The sequence below is a fragment of the Alosa sapidissima genome, chromosome 2 (assembly GCF_018492685.1).
Source record: "Alosa sapidissima isolate fAloSap1 chromosome 2, fAloSap1.pri, whole genome shotgun sequence".
Classification (NCBI taxonomy): domain Eukaryota; kingdom Metazoa; phylum Chordata; class Actinopteri; order Clupeiformes; family Clupeidae; genus Alosa; species Alosa sapidissima.
The window spans coordinates 41,148,965-41,171,464 of record NC_055958.1 but is presented as its reverse complement, the minus strand read 5'-3'; the positions used below and the strand labels follow the sequence as shown (position 1 = coordinate 41,171,464).

The following is a 22,500-nucleotide window of genomic DNA, read 5'->3' as shown; positions in this document are numbered from 1 at the left end:
TGGGAGTTGTATCCATCTTGCATAGCTTATGTCTCTTACGTCAGCCTTTATATCAAGGGGAAACCATTTGTGTTTTTATGTCACCAGGAAGCATGTCAGTAGAAATAACTTTTGATATTTAGTCACTCAGTACATATGGGAGCTCTATGTATGTTCCCCGGGTCCTATGTTCCCCGCCTTGTATCTGAACACGGAAATTGCATGGGATATGCTTGCGAGTGCACATTTCGTGCACAAACGGTAGCAAAGTGTATTTTTCTACCAGGTAGACCTACACATACGCGCACGGTGCAATATTGACACAAGCCAGAAGGGCGATTTTCCTAACTTCCACGTAAAAGAATAGATGAAGAACATTTTTTATAACATAGGCCTACAATGGTTTTACTTGTGTAGTGCTTCTTTACTGGATATAACGAGTTCAAAGTTAACATTCTAGGTAACTTCGCATTGTCCGCTTCAGCACTAAATTGAGGACAGCAACACACACGAGCTGCACCTCTCACAGAAGAAACGCGCTACAACTACATGCCTTTTTAAGTTGATATTTAATTGGTTTGTTTTGTTCATTTTTCCGTTCGCTGGCATGCTGCAGGGGGGACTGCGTGTTGCTCCGAAGCCTCTTTGGTTTGACTCGTCAATAATCCAAAAATGTCCCTTTGGGTCTACAGCCCAGTATAGTATGATATCTCTTTGTTCCATTAAAATTAATCCTATTCTTCCGACAGCTCAACCAAAGGCTATTTTAGATCACCTCCCTTACCTCTTGTACAGTAAGAATCAACAATGACATGCCAAGTGCAAAGACAATGACAAGCTTGGGACTGAAGCCATGCAGACTCGGCTAGATTCAACAGTGTTTCTCAAACTTTTTTTCTGGGGACCCACTTTTTAAAAATGACAGACTATCGCGACCCAACTTATGACTGTGGCAGTTAACAAACTAGATCAGTGGTTCTCAAACTTTTTCTTTCATTCCCCACTTTGAGGGGGCATTCTCAAGCCCCACCTGTCCCTCATCGCTCTACGAAAGTGGTAGGTCAAGCTTAAAATTGTCAAATTTATTGAAATAATGACAAGTTCTTAATATCCTTTTCAACAGAGTTAAAATCAGCTGGTGCTGCAGATATAATAATAAATGAATACATAACACACATATTTCTGTTTTCCAGCAACATATTAGGAAGCATAGGCCATTTTACAGCATTGTACAATATATTCAATGAAATACCAAGATGCTGCATTAAATGGATCCATAATCCAGTCATACTGAGCACTGCTGGTTGGGAAATATTTTTGAAATAAACTTTGCAGGGATGTGATGTAGGCCTACTTTTTAATACATGGGATCACAAGAGTGCCTCCCAATCAGAAGTTTCAGCGATTTCGCTCAGAAATCTCAAAGGCATAATACTGTCGCGATCGAGGCGCCTGTCCCATACTCAAGTTTTTTTGGTGAATGCAGTAATCTTATTTGCTAGTTGAGGTAGGTGCTTGTCTTTGCCTTGTAACTGGACATTTAACTCAAATGTATCGCTAAGATATATCAAATATATCGCTAAGATAGGCCAGCTTCGTCAAGAAATGTTTATTAGTGAACGTGCTTGCAGATTCAAACATGCGCTCTTCCTCCAAGAAGGTACCAACCCGCGCCTTGCCGTGCGGCTGCAGTCTACTTGGAAGCAGCGGGGAACATAGGACCCTTTTTTCAAAAAAGGGTCCTATGTTCCCCGGTAGCGGGGAACATAGGACCCGGGGAACATAGGGATGACCCTGTACATATATCTCGTAAATTGGTGAGCCATAGAATATCCCACCGTCAAGATTATTATATTTGAAAAGGACAGCAAGTTCATTATTTTTTGGACCTGATGAACACGCCGCTAAAAAGCACAAACGAGTGCGAAAGTTGCAGCCATGACGACAGGGAAAATGCAGGCAGCCATGAAAGTGATTGGTCGTGTAAAATAAACGTTGCTGATGTCTGGGTTACACAAAGCTACAACGACACTTATGTGTCAATTATGTTATGTACAATTATGTTTTCTTAATGTCCGACAGTTTAGTTTAGTTTGCCATAAAGTAAGCTAGGCCTACAGCGTTACAAGTGTTCGTAGAAAGGCCTGATTTACACACACTGTTAAAGTGCCATAAGTAGGCTGGTTTACCAAAATGACAAACAGTTGAATTTCTGAATAAAAATAATTTTGGTGCAGTTTTGACATCTTAAACGTGTAACCCCATATAAGTGCACAAACATAACGTGGTTTCAGGGAGGGGATGTCCTATTTTACCCGGATACAACGAACACTATTTTTTGATTGGATGTCGGTGGCTATTTATGTTTTTGATTTTGCTGGCGAGTGGTGCACTAGTTCTGAACCCTGCGAGATATCCTCTCGTATGCCTGCGCGCCCTCTAATAATTATGCAGATACCTTGACATCCCTAGTAATATTTCAGCGTGAGAAATGCAAGGTGTGGCGTGTGAACTTGTTGAATTGCGTGTGTCTCACGCCCATTGCGTGAGACTTGAGAACCCTGTTACATTTAGCAGACCAAAGTGACTTACATATTATGTCAGCTATATTACTGTATTATTGTCCCCGGAGCAACTTGGGGTTAAGTGCCTTGCTCAAGGGCACAAGCCGGGAATTGAACCGACAACTTTCAGGCTACTGCACGCTAGCCCAGCTCCTTAACCACTACACTACCACCGCCCTATACTAGTGCAGAAAGGACTAATAGCACAATGCCTTTTGGGTTTGATCAGACTTGTCTAAACCTGGAGCATACTAAATCTGTAGCATACTAAACATGTAGCATACTCTAAACCTGTAGCATACTCTAAACCTGTAGCATACTCTAAACCTGTAGCATACTAAACCTGTATGTAGCATACTCTAAACCTGTAGCATACTAAACCTGTAGCATACTCTAAACCTGTAGCATACTAAACCTGTAGCATATTTTCATCAGTGGTTTGATCTGTAATTCTTCCTCTGTGTTCCAAGATCCAAATAAAAGCATTATACCGGTAATTGTGATTGTGTCTGGGCTGTGTGTGTGTGTGTGTGTCTGGGCTTTGTGTGTGTGTGTGTGTGTGTGTGTGTGTATGGGCTTTGTGTGTGTGTGTGTGTGTGTCTGGGCTTTGTGTGTGTTTGTGTGTGTGTGTGTGTGTGTGTGTGTGTGTGTCTGGGCTTTGTGTGTGTGTGTGTGTGTCTGGGCTTTGTGTGTGTGTATGTGTGTGTGTGTGTGTGTGTCTAGGCTTTGTGTGTGTTTGACTGCCTGTGCTGGCTGTGTCCCCATCTTGTCATGTGTCAGTGTGTGTGACAGGTGTGTGTGTGGGGGGGGTGGGGTGGTAATGGTTTCCTTGACACCATGTCTTAATGAAGGCTAATTATCAAAGGTCACTCTGCAGCTGTAATGGACCATGCTCTCTCCCTCTCTCACACACACACACAAACACACACACACACGTTCACTCATTCTCTCTTTCAGTCACACACATAGACACACACACACACACACACACACACACACACACACAACACACACACTCTCTCACACACACACACACACACCTGTAATTGTGTGTGGTGTGTTAACGAGGTCTTGCTGTCTGCCCGTGCTCGTTGGGAACAGCTTCTCCGACTGATGAGTCTCGCTGTCATCCCACATAATGAAGCTTTGTGTCAGACTGTGTGTGTGTGTGTGTGTCTTTGCTAATTAAGAGGTCAATATCAGCTTTTGCTCTTCCACGTTCCCATCCACACTGTGTGTGTGTGTGTGTGTGTGTGTGTGTGTGTGTCTGTGCTAATTAAGAGGTCAATATCAGGTTGATGCTGAATAATGTAATCGTAACACTACAAAATCACTTGTTAGATTGTTGTAGCCAGACTGAGCAGAACAGCTCACCAAATGGAGAGCCCACACACACACGTGCACGCACGCACGCACACATACGCACGCATGCACACACACACACACACACATGCACACACACACACAAACACTCACAATCACACACACTCACACACACACGTGCGCACGCACGCACACACACACATGCACACACACTCACATGCACACACACTCACACACACACACACACACACACTCAGACTCACACGCACACACACACTCAGACTCACATGCACACCCACACACACACACACTCACAATCACACACACTCACACACACACGTGCGCACGCACGCACACACACACATGCACACACACTCACATGCACACACACACACACACACACACACACTCAGACTCACACGCACACACACTGTGTATGTGTGTGTCCATTACTCTGTATAATGGACACACACTCAGACAATTATTAACTACAGCATGTTTGACACCACACACACACACAAAGAGAGAGAGAGAGAGAGAGAGAGAGATCATATTATGTCAGATGAAAATGCTGGAGTGGAAGCGAGACCTAAAAAGTGTAACAGAAAGGTGGGCCAGACTGTGTGTGTGTGTGTGTGTGTGTGCGTTTGTGTTTGCGTAAGGGAAACAGTGTGTGTGTGTGTGTCAGAAAGAGGGAGCTTGTCTAAACAGCCCCTCAGCTCTTATTGTTTGAATGTGCTGAGGTCAGGAAAGTTAAACAGACACAGGCCTGTCTCATACACTCTCTCTCTCTCTCTCACACACACACACACATCCTCTCTCTCTCTCTCTTACACACACACACACCCTCTCTCTCTCTCTCTTACACACACACATATACACACACCCTCGACCCAGACCCTATGTTAAAACACACACACTCACTCTCTCTCTCTCTCTTACACACACACACCCTCTCTCTCTCTCTCTTACACACACACACAGGCCTGTCTCATCCTCTCTCTCTCTCTTACACACACACATATACACACACCCTCGACCCAGACCCTATGTTAAAACACACACACTCACTCTCTCTCTCTCTCTCTCTCTCTCTCTCTCTCTCACTCTCTCTCTCTTACTGGCAAGTGTCATGCAATGTCAAAACACACACACACACAAACACACACACATAGACTGTAACTGGTTCCTCCCTATACTAAAACAAACAGGCGTAAGCTATAATGTCAGACATTGGGTGTGAAAAAGAGACAGACTTACGGAAAAAGAAAGAGAAAGAGAGAGAGAGAGAGAAATCAAGTAGAAGAGAGGAAGAAAGACAAAGCAGAGAGACATAAGAGATGAAATGATGAGAGAGAGATGAGAAGAAGAGAAGAGAGGGGGAGACATATGAAAGTGTGGTGGAGATGAAACATGGTGGCAGCTTGTCTCTCTCCCTCTGGTGTGTGTGTGTGTGTGTGTGTGTGTGTGTGTGTGAAGAGAGGAGAGTCATATGAAAGTGCAGTGAAGATGAAACATGGTAATATTCTGGGCATGGTGGCAGCTTGTCTAAAACAGGTTTCCAGAAACACACTGTGATCCCCGTACTGTGACTAGACTAGACTACTCGCACTAGAGAGGGAAGAGAGAGAGGGAGAGAGAGAAATAGAGGGAGAGGGGAAGAGAAGGAGAAGAGAGGGATGGAGAGAAGGAGAAGAGAGGGAGAGAAGAGAGGGGGGGAGAGGGAGAGAGAAGAGAGGAGGGGAGAGACAGAAAAGAAAGAGGGGAAGAAGGGAAGGAGAGAAGAAGAGAAAGAGAGAGGGAGAGAGACAGATGAAAGAAAGGGGGGATAAGGGAAGGAGAGGTGAAATGGTGCAATGGGGTGCCCACACACACTGCAGTTTAGTTGGGTTAGTTACAGACTGAGGCTGCAAGGTGTCCATCTGTATGTGCTAATTAAATGTGTGTGTGTCTCTCTGTTTCGTGTGTGTGTGTGTGTCTGGTATGTTTATGTGTGTCTCTCTGTTTCGTGTGTGTGTGTGTGTGTGTGTGTCTCTCTCTCTGGTGTGTGTATGTGTGTGTGTGTGTGTGTGTGTCTCTCTCTCTCTCTGGTGTGTGTGTGTGTGTGTCTCTCTCTCTGGTGTGTGTGTGTGTGTGTGTCTCTGGTGTGTGTGTGTTTGAGTTGTTGTCAACAGCAAGCATGCTGACGCACACCCCTGCACCATGACCCGACACAGACAGTGAAAGTGTGTGAGTGTGTTGGTGTATGGGTGTGTGTGTGTGCGTGTGTAGTATGTGTGTGCAATCTTTTGTCTCTACAACTGATTGCAGTTTGTTTGCACTGTGTGTGTGTGTGTGTCTGTCTCTGTGTGTGTTTGTGTGTCTGTGTGTGTGTGTGTGAGTTACAGCATTGTAAAAGTAACTAGTTACCAGGGAAAGTAACGTTTGCGTTACATTGTTATTTGTTCAAAGAATTTGCATCCTCCGCCTTTAACCCATTCGTGCTGGATGCTGCACGACGCAACATTCTATCTCCCGCCTGTTGGTGCATAGCGCAACATTGAATCTCCCGCTGGTTGCTGCGTAGCGCAGCATGCTTTTTATTTCATGTTTCTAGGTGTACAGAGACTTAGATATTAAGGTTTTGGTAGATGCTGACAATTCTATTTTTTCAGAAAACCCTCAGGAAACAAGGTTATTTAGTCTAGAATGCCATAGGATTCTATAGGCGTTTTTAGCAGGCATATTAGGAGTAAATGGGTTAATGGACCTATAAATTCAACTTAATCAAGCTTGGCTGCTTTAACGGTCTGGCTCCGTCTCCTTGTTTGTTAGCGGAGCTCATGTTAGCCACACCTACATTCTGTGTTAGCGGAGCTCATGTTAGCTACTCTACACCTGGGTTTGGACTGCTAGCCACACTGGTGTTTTGTGTTAGCGGAGCTCATGTTAGCCACACCTGGGTTTCCTAGCAACAGTGGCGTTCTGTGTTAGCGGAGCTCATGTTAGCCACACCTGCATTCTGTGTTAGCGGAGCTCATGTTAGCTACTCTACACCTGGATTTGGACTGCTAGCAACATTGGCATTCTGTCTTAGCGGAGCTCATGTTAGCCACACCTGGGTTTGCTAGCAACACTGGCGTTCTGTGTTAGCGGAGCTCATGTTAGCCACACCTGGGTTTGCTAGCAACACTGGCGTTCTGTGTTAGCGGAGCTCATGTTAGCCACACCTGGGTTTGCTAGCAACACTGGCGTTTTGTGTTAGCGGAGCTCATGTTAGCCACACCTAGGTTTGCGAGCAACACTGGCGTTCTGTGTTAGCGGAGCTCATGTTAGCCACACCAGGGTTTGGACTGCTAGCAACACTGGCAACACTTTTCACTTGTTTCCGAAAACTGGAAACAAACAAAGTGGGGGCAGCCTGACCCCCAAACGAAAACAAAACCCTGTATGGAATTTATCTTGGAACTCTGAAGGTAGGGGTGAGCTACCTCTCTGATGTGTTTCGTTTGGTCCTTGGTTAAAATATAATGTTTTTTTGCACAAAAACATCTGTTAATAAATTTAAATCTGAACATTAACACAAACAAATGCAACTTCCTGTAAAATCCCGGACTGCACCTTTAAATATCTGATTCAGAAAGCGAGTGCAGAGGTGAGAGGATCTCAGTTAAAAGTTGTATCAGCGATAGCAGGCCCAAAAAAGGCCCAAACATAAATGATCATTAGTCTAATCTTTACTAACGATCCGCTAGCTGCCAGCCCCATACAGGCTATCAAAAAAACGTGTCTCTGTAGGCAGCCTAGGCTCTGGGATCTGCACACAAAAACATGTGTTGCCAACCACTCAAAGGCAAAATACAGTGTTCCAACCAATAACCGATGAGATGCGCGTTCAGGAGAGTTTCAATTGCTTGGGAGGGAGGGGGAGGGAGTAGCGAGCTAGCTCTCTGTTTGGTTTGAACGTCAACAGAAGTGACGTTACCCAACATCGCTGATACAACCTTTAAGTGAAACAACTTGGTTACAGAGAATTGGCAGGAAAATACTGGCTTGACTTGCACAATAATCCACTCTTGAGTTATTGTTTACTGTATGTGAAAGTTGTAAAATACCATGGAATTGCAATTACCAATTGCAAAAAGCAGATGTACAGATTGGTCATTATTTTTGAGAACTCACACACTGTTTTCTTTCTCCACCCTTCCTCTCCTGTAGCATTTCATCAGTGCTCTTTTTAAGAAGCCTGAAGAGCCAGACCCACATTAAAATGTAACTCTGCCATCAATGTTAAGCCCGCCTAACGTCTGTATACACGATGTGATTGGCCCTATCAAAGTTTAATTTTTCCAGCTCGCAAGCCAACGGAGAGTTGCTGCCGCTAGGGTGCATCTAGATTTCTAGGCTACTCCTAGTGCTTAAATGCTAGCTAGCCACTACAAACTTTTGTTAACTAGAATACATTGTAAAGCCATATCATTTGCCTGTCATCTGTCTTATGTGGCAATCAATATTCAGATCAAAACGGCCCCCTAGACTAAGCTATAAACTGCTCCCTAGACTAAGCAATAAACTGCTCCCTAGACTAAGATATAAACTGCTCCCTAGACTAAACTATAAACACTATAAACTGCTCCCTAGACTAAGCTCTTTACTAGAGATAGATAGATAGATAGATAGATAGATACTTTATTGATCCCCAAGGGGAAATTCAAGAAAACTAGAAACTGGTCTTTACTCACCCCATGCCACCGTGGGGCATCACCAACATCAGCACCTGGCATCACCATGCCCCCCTCTCTGTTTAGGCTGCTCTGAATCTCCTCCACTGTCCTCACTCTATCCCTCGTTCCTCTCCCTGTCCTCTCTCTATCTCTCCCTCTCCTCCCCTGTCCTCCTCTATCCCTTGTTCCTCTCTCTCTCTCCTCCCCTGTCCTCACTCTATCCCTTGTTCCTCTCTCTCTCTCCTCCCCTGTCCTCTCTCTATCTCTCCCTCTCTTCCCCTGTCCTTTCTATCTCTTGTTCCTCTCTCTCCTTCCCTGTCCTCCCTCTATCCCTCATTCCCCTCTCTCTCTCCTCCCCTGTCCTCCCTCTATCCCTCGTTCCCCTCTCTCTCTCCTCCCCTGCCCTCTCTCTATCTCTCCCTCTCTCTCTCTCCTCCCCTGTCCTCTCTCCTCCTCTTTTTTCATGACATCTTCCAGCAGATCAATGGTGATTCCATTATTTCAAAGCCTTGTTCCAGTGATAAGACTGTGTGTGTGTGGGGTGGGTGTACACGTGTGTTTGTGTGTGAGAGAGAGTTTTTGTATGTGTGTGTGTGTGTTTGTGTGTGTGTGAGAGAGAGATAGATTTTGTGTGTATGAGTTTTTGTGTGTGTCTGTGTGTGTGTGTGTGTGTGTGTGTGTGTGTGTGTGTGTGTGTGATTGTAAATTTGGCTTCAGCAGATATATTTTGTGAGTGAACAAATCTTCTCTGGAAAATATAAAAAATAACACACTCATTCACCTCTCTCTGTCATCCACCTCTTTCTCTCTCTCTCTCTTCCACCTCTGTCATCCATCTCTCTCTCTCTTTTGCTCTCTCTCTCTCCCTCTCTCTCTCTCTCTCCCTCTCTCTCTAATTTCTCACGGTGTGGTCTTATGGCGCATTCATGGCAGCCATAAACTAGGAGACCTAGTTGTTTATCCTGCACAGATGCCCTGTAAGTGTTTATCCTGCACAGATGCCCTGTAAGTGTTTATCCTGCACAGATGCCCTGTAAGTGTAAAACTCTAGTTGTTTATCCTGCACAGATGCCCTGTAAGTGTTTATTCTGCACAGATGCCCTGTAAGTGTAAAACTCTAGTTGTTTATCCTGCACAGATGCACTGTAAGTGTAAAACTCTAGTTGGTTATCCTGCACAGATGCACTGTAAGTGTAAAACTCTAGTTGTTTATCCTGCACAGATGCCCTGTAAGTGTTTGTCGTTCACAGATGCCCTGTAAGTGTTTATCCTGCACAGATGCCCTGTAAGTCTTTATCGTGCACAGATGCCCTGTAAGTGTAAAACTCTGAGCAAGACATGTCATCTTACGCCACTATCAGCGTAATATACGTGACTCAAACGTAAAGTGCATTCTCTGTCGGGAGAGTGATGACAGACAAACCAAGAGGGATAAATGACAGCAGTAAGGTTTCCCTTTATCTCATATGAATTGTACAGAACAAAATGGGTTCTGTATCAGTTCAATACTTAAATACAATAATTTTCCCTTTCAAATACAGGACAACAGAATTGTCCTAATATCCAATGTGTAATGAAGGAGGTATTATAGGCAGCAGCTTCCAAAAATATCCCTGAGACAGGTGATTGGAGATTGGAAATGACCTCATCCAAGAATAAATTCCCATTGGTTAATGTTTCTGGTATTCCTTTAGAGAACGGTGGTTGTATTTATAACAACACATTTTGGGTCATTTGGTTAATGTCTCCTGTATTCCTTTAGAGAACGGTGGTTGTATTTATAACAACACATTTTGGGTCATTAGGTTTTCTTTTGATGCTAGGCACATTCTTGTCTTTTCATGTCTGTCACTGCCTTCAAAATCCTGGTACCTCTTGTTTTTTTTATTGGAGTCTCTTTCCCGTCCCGTGAGGGTTCCATGTCAAAATTGATTTGTGATTAGTTTCCTCTCTTAGCAGTTGTTTGTTTGTCAACATTGTTAGTTGATTTGTGATTAGTTCTCCTCTCTTAGCAGTTGTTTGTTTGTCAACATTGTTAGTTGATTTGTGATTAGTTCTCCTCTCTTAGCAGTTGTTTGTTTGTCAACATTGTTAGTTGATTTGTGATTAGTTCTCCTCTCTTAGCAGTTGTTTGTTTGTCAACATTGTTAGTTGATTTGTGATTAGTTCTCCTCTCTTAGCAGTTGTTTGTTTGTCAACATTGTTAGTTGATTTGTGATTAGTTTTCCTCTCTTAGCAGTTGTTTGTTTGTCAACATTGTTAGTTGATTTGTGATTAGTTCTCCTCTCTTAGCAGTTGTTTGTTTTCCTCTCTTAGCAGTTGTTTGTTTGTCAACATTGTTAGTTGTAGGCACCACCGTTAGTTGTTTGTCAACACCGTAAGATGAAGGTTTTTGTCTTTTTGGTAACACTTTACTTGACAGTATCGACATAAGAGTGACATGACACTGTCATGACACATGAACCCTGACCCTAACCCTAATCCTAACCTCTATCCCTAATCCTATCCCTAAACCTAATCCTAACCTCTATCCCTAATCCTATCCCTAAACCTAATCCTAACCTCTATCCCTAATCCTAACCCTAAACCTAACCCTAATCCTAACTTGTTATGACAAAAACCGAATGTCACTTATTAACAGAAGCGTTATGTCATAAACGTTTATGACTTGTTTATGACACGTTCATGACAGTGTCATGTCAGTCTTATGTCGACACTGTCAAGTAAAGTGTAACCGTCTTTTTTTTACAAATATCTGTTTCTTTGGAATTTATTGTGTAGTAAAACATGCTTTGAACTACACACAATGATGTCTAATTTACATAAGAACACTGATTATATATTATAATATTAAAGATGAATATACAAGATTAATGTATTTCAAAATGGGGGTTTCCAAATTAGTGTACAATCATAAGAAAATAGTATTAATTTTACTACAAAGCTCTACTAGAAAACAACATTATTAAACATGTAAGAACATTACAGTCTTTATGAATTGATCAAATTAACATATAATACATTTTGATGTGTCTGACGGGGTCGACCAAATGAAGTGAATAAATGTACATTTTCATATGAAATCTTTTAATATAAAACCTGTTCTGTTTGTAACCAAAACACACACACACACAAAAACACACACTCACCCCCACACAAACACACACACAAATACACACACACACACACACACTCTCTCTCTCTCTGCCCCTCCACATTAGCATTGGGCTGAATCATAAATTGGTACTTATCTACTTTCCACTGTACACAAATGTTATGGGAACTGTTTGACTGAATACATACATACACACACATACACACACAAAATGTGCGCACAAACACACACACACACAAAGACACACACACACACACATACACACAAAAAAGTGCGCACAAACACACACACACACACACACACACACACAAAGACACACACACACACACACTTGCACAAAGGTTGATCTACCTGCTCAGTTAAGTGTGACATGGACAGATGAACCATGAAAGCCTTTAGTTCCCACGACAACTCTAAACAAACATTTCATTCCAAGCTGAGGATAAACACACACACACACACACACACATTTGTTTACATTTGTACTGTGGAAAGAGTTTTAAAACAAAGATTTTAAGGGCTCTATTCTAGCATTCGGAAACGCATGGTCAGAGACGGGTGTTTAAGGGCTAATGTTGTGATCAGACACCTACACACACACACACAGACACACACTCAGACACACACACACTCACACACACACACCTACACACACACACACACACTCACACACACACACACACACTCACACACACACACACCTACACACACACACACACTCACACACACACACACAAACCTACACACACACACCTACACACACACACACACACCTACACACAGTTCTACAATTATTATGACCGCCACTAGCGTCACTAGCGTAGCTAGCGTAGTGGTCATATAGGGATTGTCTAAATTCATTTTATTTATTTATTTTTTTCGTCATCTACTTCTTGCATTTTTGGTCAACGATTCCAGGGACATCGAAACACTGGGCATGTAGTGTGTGTGTGGTGTGTGTGTGTGTGTGTGTGTGTGTATAAGTATAAGTATATATACTCTTTTGATCCCGTGAGGGAAATTTGGTCTCTGCATTTATCCCAATCCGCGAATTAGTGAAACACATACAGCACACAGTGTACACACAGTGAGGTGAAGCACACACTAATCCCGACGCAGTGAGCTGCCTGCTACAGCGGTGCTCGGGGAGCAGTGAGGGGTTAGGTGCCTTGCTCAAGGGCACTTCAGCCGGGCCTACTGGTCGGGGTTCGAACCGGCAATCCTTCGGTTACAAGGTCGAAGCACCGTAGTGTGTGTGTGTGTGTGTGTGTGTGAGAGAGAGAGAGAGCGAGAGAGTGACTGTGACTGTGAGTAAGAGTGTGTGTGTAAGTTAGTGTATGTGTGTGTGTGTGTGTGGTGTGGTGTGGTGTGTGTGTGTGTTGTATGGTATCACAGCTTTGTGGCTTGTGTATTATTGGTAGGATGATTTTCACGTGACATTTAATTCCCATTTCTTTTTGAAGCCGAAATCAACCTGATAGATAGCTGTCCACGATGCGTCCTAAACACGAAGCAATAGCTGTTTCTGCTGCTGACTCGCTCACAGTCCTTGGTGGCCCTGTCAGTGCTTTGTAAAATGTTGCATTAAGACCACAAAAAGTCTACACAAAATAAATGTGAGCATCTGAGCTAACGTTCATTCTCAAACAACCACTAGACTATTCCCTAGTTTCAGTCTTTAATTTCTTGCATTTCATCAAAGGTGTTTCAAGTAAGGAAGAGCATGCTTTAGGCTACAAAGGCTAAGGTAAAGTTAAGTAACTGATCATACTTGTAAAATGGTTTGCATGCATAAAGGGAGAGTCATTAAGTATAAACTGTCCACAATGTTGTTTGTGGCAATGTAGTTATCACAAAACAAATACCCCCTTTCTTCTTACTAGTCTTTCTGTTATATACACTCTTTAATTTACTAAAAAAATAAATGACTGTATATGAAGAGCCTTTTATTAGGAAACTCAATAGTTAGGCCTATTCAAATGCATGCCCCACCTTGATTAGAACCTCGTTATGAACGACTTGTTTAGAACCTTATTAAGAATGACTTGATTAGAACCTCGTTATTAGAACCTTGTTATAAACGACTTGATTAGAACCTTGTTAAGAACGACTTGATTAGAACCTTGTTATACATGACTAGATTAGAACCTCGTTATGAACGACTTGATTAGAACCTCGTTATGAATGACTTGATTAGAACCTCGTTATGAATGACTTGATTACGACTTGATTAAAACCGCGTTATGAATGACTTGATTAGAACCTTGTTAAGAATGACTTGATTAGAACCTCGTTATGATTAGAACCTTGTTACAGAGGGTCCCCGTTAAAAATTGACACTTCATTCACGATAATGGTGATTCACGCAGCTGGGTGACATGTAAGTACAACTGCAGCCGCTTGGGGGCAGCATAGTCCGCTGTGGCGTTCAACGGTCGAACTGGACGGCGCATTCGACAGCAAGGGCTGTGATTGGCCGAGTTTTCAGTGCGTTTCTCTGTTTTTAGCAGCCCCTGCAACATGCTAATCCACTGTAGCCTAAGCTTTGTACATAATGTTAAACATAGTTTTGGATTCAGTGGCAATATTTCTTGATTGTATAGTGCCTGTCTCTCAGTAATGTTTTAAAATGAGAGCTTCGTCAGCTGGCAGTAGGCTACTTTGTCGGTAGTCATGAGAAGTTCGCTTGCTAACAGAACATAAAAATGCTGCCCAGAAACCTTGTGAATAGTTCTGACACTAACGAGGTTGAAATATAACCTTTGCCTACAGCATCTCCTTAACAGTAAAGTTAACAAAATGACAACATTCATATGACAAAGGAAAACGAATCCGGTCACTCAAGACTGTGCCGCAGCCGTGGGGCAGAAGACGCTTGGTGGCCGTCCACAACGTTATAAACTTAACCTAAATAGTCGGCTGCTGTAAGCTACAATCGGATTTTATTGTATACCCCTGTTGTCTCAATGATGATAACATCTCATTTCCGACTATATTTCAAAGTGTGCCGTTCATTTGCATTATTAACATAACATCGTATTTTGTCATTTTTGGCGAAGACATGCATTCCGTTAGGGATATTGAACATATTTAACATTCTCTAACCATCGTGATTTCGAATTGGTGCAGTTGTCAGCACAAAAACTAATTTTATTCTTTTGCTCTTTTGCATTGCTCTATGCTGTTCTATGGTGCTTTCTGCCTCTTGGTTGCGCACGCATGTTTTCGTGGCGTTTCATAGAAATCCATATATAATGAGAGCATAAAACGACTTGTTGACGTTTTGGGACATTAATCTACATGTAGGCTACGTTAAGCTTTAAGGATTGTATGTCCTTAATTTATTTATATAGGCCTATTTAGTCTACTTGCGCAAACCCTGGATACTTTTATTGCCACACAACAATATTGGTGGTATTTGTTACATTAGCTTCAAAAGGCACCGCTTCAGAAAGCTGCACTGCTTGTGAAAGAAGGGGGTGGGGGAGGGGAGCTTGCAGCCAAGTGTCGGAAAAATGCATAGCCTACAACACAGAACCCGCTTCTCGCATTAGTCACTGACAGTAGACACGCTTCCAGCCTAATGACTTTCACACATTTTGAATGATTTACAGCAGGGGTCTCAAACACACGGCCCGCGTCCTGCCCAATTCCGGCCTGCGACGTATGACAAAATAATAATGTAATCCGGCCCTTGAGGCTATTAATTGCGACAAACAACGATACTGCTTAAAATAGACGATAGATCCAGGTACGGTGACAAATCTCATTTGTAGGCCTACTCTACTCTTCAAACCCAAAATCGCTGCGCAAAGTTTTCAGGAAATAGGCCTAGGCTACTTGTATTACACGCGAGAAACACAAAGACGTGCATAATGACGCGGAAGCGATGCAGGCCATAGTGTTGCAGAAATTGAAGCAGAAATTAAGCAGAAATAGGCCTACACCAAATGTTGAAAAACGTTCACGTGTGATGAAGTCTTAGGTAAGCTATGTTATTCACCTATTCTAATTCTGAAGAAGAATATCCTTTTGGAGATTATGATCGATCGTCTATGACAGTGATAGTCACGGTGCGTCACTGAATGGAGGTGCGTGTATACAACGGTGTCCACTAAGCATACCATGCTTGTTTCGACCCTCTGCCCAACATAGCTTGGAGGTTGCAGTGGTAATCGTGATAATAGTGTCCGTAATGGATGTGGTACAGACAGCAGGGCTAGTAGAAATAGGGCTCTAAAGAACTACAAAGTCACCCGCAATATGATGCGAACTTCTGGGTACTGCAGATTACCCGCGATAGGAACTGTTTGACCAGAATACTTTATTATAGGCCTATATTGTAGTAATCTATTACTAAACCACAACATCTTAGGTGTTGGTATACATCTTAGGTGTTTTCCTGTTAATTTGTTATGTGGGTAATATGAAAAAAGGAAAGTAAACCTGCTTAAATATGTTCATCCAGTATTTACTGAAAGGTGCATAATTTGAGGTGCTTGCCATCCAGTGACAAATTAGATGGGTAAATTTACCCCCTTCATAAACTTTTGTTTTACTCAACGATTTTTACATTTACAGTAGGACTTTATCTCTGACCACTTTCAAGCCATGGCCTTTTGAAATTTTGATATAAAAATCCAATGGTGTTGGCAATGGCTTTCTTAACCCTGATGCCTAGTTTGCCAGATTTAAAAAAGTTATGAGAGGAAATATTTTTACTTGGTGTGAAACACACACACATACCTGTTTTTATGTTTTTCATTTATTTTATAATTTGTATTAATATTTATTTTATCATTATTTTATTTATAAGCTAAGGTTGCTAGCACAGGTGTCTAAAACTAGATAAAAACACTTGCACTTTCTGTTTGCAGTTTTGTGTGATATTTGAAAAAAAGAACATTGCATTTCAGAAATAGCCGGCCCTCCAATCAGATGACGTTGGCAGAATTGGCCCCCAGCTCATTTGAGTTTGAGACCCCTGATTTACAGTATGCCTAGACACATTAGCGCTCCACGTGTAGAGACTGTGCAGAATACAATGTGTGAATGATGCTCAATGATTTGCCAATAGCCTATAATAGTCTTCTGCTGGGTTGCATGTACTGTATAGCCTACAGTTTTACTGTACATTTTTTCAGCCTTTATTGGTTAAATGACCATTTTTATTACGAAAATATTTCTTAACTTCAAAAACTCAGTGTCTAAAACTCGGTGTCATTCAGACTCAACCCTCTTGACGTTTGGTGATTAATTGACAGCTGTTTTGGGACACGTTAAACTTTCTTTATAATGCGCATAAAACAACTTGTTGTTTGGGACATTAAGCTACGTTAAGCTTTTTCACGTTAAGGATTGTATGTCCTTAATTTATTTATATATTTAGGCTACTTGCGCAAACCCTGGATACTTTTATTGCCACACAACAATATTGGTGGTATTTGTTACATTAGCTTCAAAAGGCACCGCTTCAGAAAGCTGCACTGCTTGTGAAAGAAGGGGGTGGGGGAGGGGAGCTTGCAGCCAAGTGTCGGAAAAATGCATAGCCTACAACACGCTAACGACGCTAAGATTCACCAACAGAGCTACGGCCAAGTGGGCAGATACGGATGCCTGCTCTTCAGGTCCATCGTCACAGAGGAACACTATAAAGCCTGGAGCAAAACCACCAACTGGGATGGAGCGAAGGGCAAGCGAGCACTGCCGCAAAATGTGAAAAACTTTGTGGTCTCAACACTACAACGAAAGTTCCCTGCTATGGGGAGGAGTGAACTGAAGGACTGCATCAATAAGATCAACGAATTCCTCCGCACAACACCCAGATCTTCCCAGGGATTCAACGTGCTTTAAATTTAGACTGTAGAATGTAGACTGTTCATTATTTCAATAAATACGTTTTCTCTGAAGCACTTTCCCGACTTCGTCTTTCTATAGGCTAAGCATATCATGGAGATAGAGTAGAAAACTGGATTTAACTAAACAAATGTAACTAGGCTAAGTAAACTGATTGTTTACTCTACAGTAGGCTATGTTCCCCCTCTCAGGCTGTACAGTAGGCCTATTGAAAGTAGGCTAATGAGCTCAATAGACACGTTAGCGCTTCCATTAGGAAACTTTCGTTGCAGACTTTCACAGAGTACATTTGAAAATGTGAAGAGTGAAGCGTCACTTTGACGAACTATCGGAAGATAAACGCTTAACCGATGCAGAGAGATACTTCAAAGTGCAGGTATTTAATGCAACTCTGGACATCATAATCAGTCAGCTCTCCCAAAGATGTGCAAGCATGCGGGAAACTTGTTATGTGTTTGAGTCTTTACGTCCTATGATCCTTCAACTCGCAGGTGATGATGAACTGCTTGAAAAGGCAGTACGTTTGTCAGACCATTATAGCATGGACATTGCACCGACATTCCCAACACAACTCCTCTCATTTAGGTCTTGCTTTAAAGCAGAGATTTCACAGAAGTCATCTATTTTTCAACTTGCCAAAAGGCTGGTGGTAGATTATGACAGTGTAACATCCACATTCGGGGAAGTGTGTACTGCTCTCATGTTGTTTCTACATTGCCTATGACTGTGGCAACAGCTGAGCGATCTTTTTCCAAATGTTCAACAATTGCTGGTGTACAGGCTATAATCAATTAGCTAAATCATTTGTCCAGCTGTTTAAACATTTTTTCGTGTTACATTCAAACGCAAAAGGTGCTTTGATATATTTTGTTTAAACGTCGGCAAGCAGGCATGCTGCGGTTGCAATGAATGAGGATAATTGGTTTTATCTGCGGTGTTATTTTTTGCATTTTGAATATGACTCGCTCCAGCACGTCTACTTTTTTGCACGGTGCTTTCTTAAAGGAGCTGCACCATCTTACAACAATTGCATCTACATTTTCATATTAGAATGTTTTGTCAAGTGTAAGCTTAAACTACCGTGATCAAATTAAGTTTCCGTGCCCCCGCTGAAAGTCTCTTATGCTCTTATCGTTACACTATCAAATCTATAAGTAACCGTGACAAATAGGGTATAAGATATATAAACTCACGCTATTGTATTATCATATATGTTTGGTAATGGCTCAGCTTTCTCTGATTGTTCTACTGACTTGGAAACTGCATCATGGAAGCAGTAAGTCAAGTCGCATCAAAAATAGTAGTGGCAGAACTCCAAAGTGACACCTTGTGGTTGTTTGTGTCAACTGCCGTTTGTGCCATTTCTGCTGAGAAAATGGGGATCGTGATTCCTGAAGGAACCCGTCCAAACTTAACGGGGACCCACTGTATGAATGACTTGATTAGAACCTCGTTATGAATGACTTGATTAGAACCTCGTTAAGAACGACTTGATTAGAACCTTGTTATGAATGACTTTTTGAAAAACTCAAACATCGATATCCGAGATGGAGACAAATTGACATACGCACACACACACATCCACACACAAGATAGGGCCCCTAAGTTCTAAACTACAGAGAAAACACAAAACTGCAGGCTGGGGCTATATACACACACACACACACTGCACTACATATACACAAACGTGTGCATATGATGTTTTGTTGTCTGTCTTTAGATATGTATTTGTGTACACAATACAAATGCAGTTTTTCCATACCAATAAAGCTTGTCATCAGTGGAACTGTGTGTGAGAGAGAAGAGATAGAGAGAGCACAGAATGTTTTATCTAAAACGAGTGAAGAGAGAGATAGAGAGAGAGCACAGAATGTTTTATCTAAAACGAGAGAAGAGAGAGAGAACACAGAATGTTTTATCTAAAACGAGAGAAGAAAGAGAGAGAGAACACAGAATGTTTTATCTAAAATAAGAGAAGAGAGAGAGAGAGAACACAGAATGTTTTATCTAAAACGAGTGAAGAAAGAGGGCAGAGAATGTTTTATCTAAAAAGAGAGAAGAAAGAGAGAACACAGAGGGCCAGATGTACTAACGCTTTTGCGCCCATTTCAGGCGTATTTGTTTTGCAACGTGTGTGTAAAATCATTGCGAGGTATGTACAAACAGGCCGCAATAATGTAAAACTGTAAACTGCCTGTCGCGGGAGCTGAAAGCGGCAGATTGCGTTTTTTAATGTCATGCATATGCATTCATGGGAGGATCCAGGGGAAAGTGGGAGTTTAGCGTAAAAAGAGGGGAGGGGAAGAGTAAAGAGCGCCTAATTATGTATTCCGCGGTATGTACAAAGACTGCTCCTGAAAGCGCACGTCTATTCTGCGCCTAAATACTTCCGCCTTGTAAAAGCAGGTGTTAATCCAAATTGCAGTTCAATGCGTCAATAAGAGAACCTTTCAAAGGCAACAGAATCGCTATTTAGAGCACCAGTTTTGTAAGTATTTGTACTATCAAAAGCAACCTTAACTGTCGTTGGCCTTTCGAATGTCTTACACTCTAAAAAATGTTGGGTTAAAAATAACCCAAATATAACCCAGCCGCTGGTTAACTATTGGACCAACACCACATTGAGTTATCCTAACCCAATGGTCTGGGTACATTATTAAACCCAGCAGATTGGGTATGATTCTAACCCAAAACACTGGGTTATATCAACACAACATTAGTTAAATTGGCACAATAGACTGGGTAAAGGTAACCAATGTGCTGGGTTATAACTATATAAATGTTGAGTCAAATTCACACAGTATATTGGGTATAGATTCAACCCAAACCACTGGGTTATATCAACAGAACTGCTAGTTAAAATAACCAGTTGTCGGGTTTTCTAAACCAAGTTTTTGGGTTGCATTGAGAGAAAATGGGCAACAAATAGCCATGCAATGAAATAAAACAGTTCGACATAATTATTTATTTGACAGTTTACTTTATTTTTGAATGGATAGCCTACTCTAAAAGCAGCATCAGCATGTGATAAGTTACTTCCATGAAGACAGCTAGATTCCACGGTCCATTTGGGGGTCAGCCCTGTCAATCAAAGAAAGAAAAAGAGTAAATTAATCACTGCAGAACTTTAGATCAAGACTTTCACGAACCATGATCAGTGAATGATGTTGACAAACATTAAAAATTCGGAGACAAAATATTAGCGCAACACACTCGGAAACCATGACCACCTCATGGAGTTGTTTAACAGCAGACTGACAAACATACGTTCAGTAATATTAACGTTAGTGGCAGTGATAATTCTACCGTTAGCTAGCTCATGTTAACACATTCAGTTAGTTAAATTCAAGTTGTCTGTAACGTTAATGTTACCACCAAAAACCACCCAGTAAGTTACATGGCTATAATATGAAGCTACCCTGAATTAATTAATATGTTGTTTGGCATGATGATTACCGTACGTAGAGAGACTACTTCGACTGTATACATTAGCTGACACACATGCTGCACTAACACGAAGCATTTGTTAGAGCTAGAAGCTAGCATACCAACCGTCTGCTAACGTTAACCTAGCCAGCTGTTGGTATGCTAATTTTAGTTCTTTGTAAAAGTTTGTTTTGTTTCTGTTCAGCAGTTCATACCCAGTCAACACAGAACTATGTTTTTAAGAGTCTGTCTTTGTGTAGATTTAACATTAACATGAGCAGTAATTGTAAGACTGTAAATTAATGTTAGTTAATGTTAGCTGGCTTGAATGTCACAATTCTTAACCTGCTTAGGCTGAACGAAATTGGCAGGCAGAATATCCATTCATATCACGAAGGTATCTCTGGGTGTAGGCTACTTTTAAAATCCGTCTGAATAATAATAATAAAAAAGTTAAAAGCAGATACATACCTTCCAAAATCGCCTGATTTCCACTGCATGTTGAAAGCTGCTGGACTGCATGGACGGTTGAAAGAATAACGATTTCCCCCGAACTCTCAAATAACTATGCAGCTGTGTTAAAGTTACCCTGGTGCTGAGTAGTGTGCTCACGTCAGGTGGGGGAGAGGAGGGGCGCTGTCCTAAACTATCAACCCAACAAGCTGGGTTACAGAAAATAACCCAACATGAGTAAAAACAACCCCACACAATGACCCAACAGTTTCAACTCAGCGTTTGGGTTGAGAAAATAACCCAGCATTTTTTAGAGTGTACTTTCACTTTCACGTCATTCACTTAAACTTTCCTACTTGCTAGATTTGACCATCTTCCATAGCCTACGTGCACAAGTATGTTGAGTAGAACTACTTCATTATCTCCTTGCTTGTTGACATCTCATCATGTATGGTATTATTTCATGATCGCTAAACGTTTGATTCTTTTTAATGTTGTCATCAGTTAACTTCATTCAACAGCGCTTGTAGGCGCTGCCATTCTGTGGTGGATGTTCGTAAATTGCGTTTATGGGCGGAGAAGGGCAGAGAAAGGCGCAGTTTACACTAAGGATTGAACGATTGATAAATACGACGGAAACTTGGGTCTGACAGCGTTCGCAATGTGCGGTTTGTCCATGACGCTGATAACGCTACGTTCGCAAATGTACGTATATCTGGCACAGAATGTTTTATCTAAAACGAGAGAAGAGAGAGAGAGAGAGCACAGAATGTTTTATCTAAAACGAGAGAAGTGAGAGAGAACACAGAATGTTTTATCTAAAACGAGTGAAAAGAGAGAGAGAACACAGAATGTTTTATATAAAACGAGAGAAGAAAGAGAGAACACAGAATGTTTTATCTAAAACGTCTCCTGCAATTTATCACTGCACAATTTCTTTCTCACATACAACCACCTGCACATACTCTCTCTCTCTCTCTTTCTCTCTCTCTATGTATCTATATCTTTCTATCTATCTATCTATCTCACTCCCGCAGAAACACACGCACACACACACACACTACAGAGGTAAAAGGTCACT

At 41.8% G+C, this 22,500-nt stretch overlaps 1 protein-coding gene and 1 long non-coding RNA gene across 2 annotated transcripts in view; both read right to left on the bottom strand.

Annotated features, from left to right (window-relative positions):
* Positions 1-22,500, bottom strand: part of LOC121697628 (keratin-associated protein 10-11-like) — a 130,767-nt gene that overhangs the window by 42,140 nt on the left and 66,127 nt on the right. The window lies entirely within an intron of this gene.
* On the bottom strand, positions 20,504-21,692 carry LOC121691856. Its single transcript, XR_006025204.1, has 2 exons — positions 21,438-21,692; positions 20,504-20,621 (listed from the first exon to the last, which is right to left on the bottom strand). It is a non-coding gene; the product is annotated as an uncharacterized LOC121691856 (long non-coding RNA).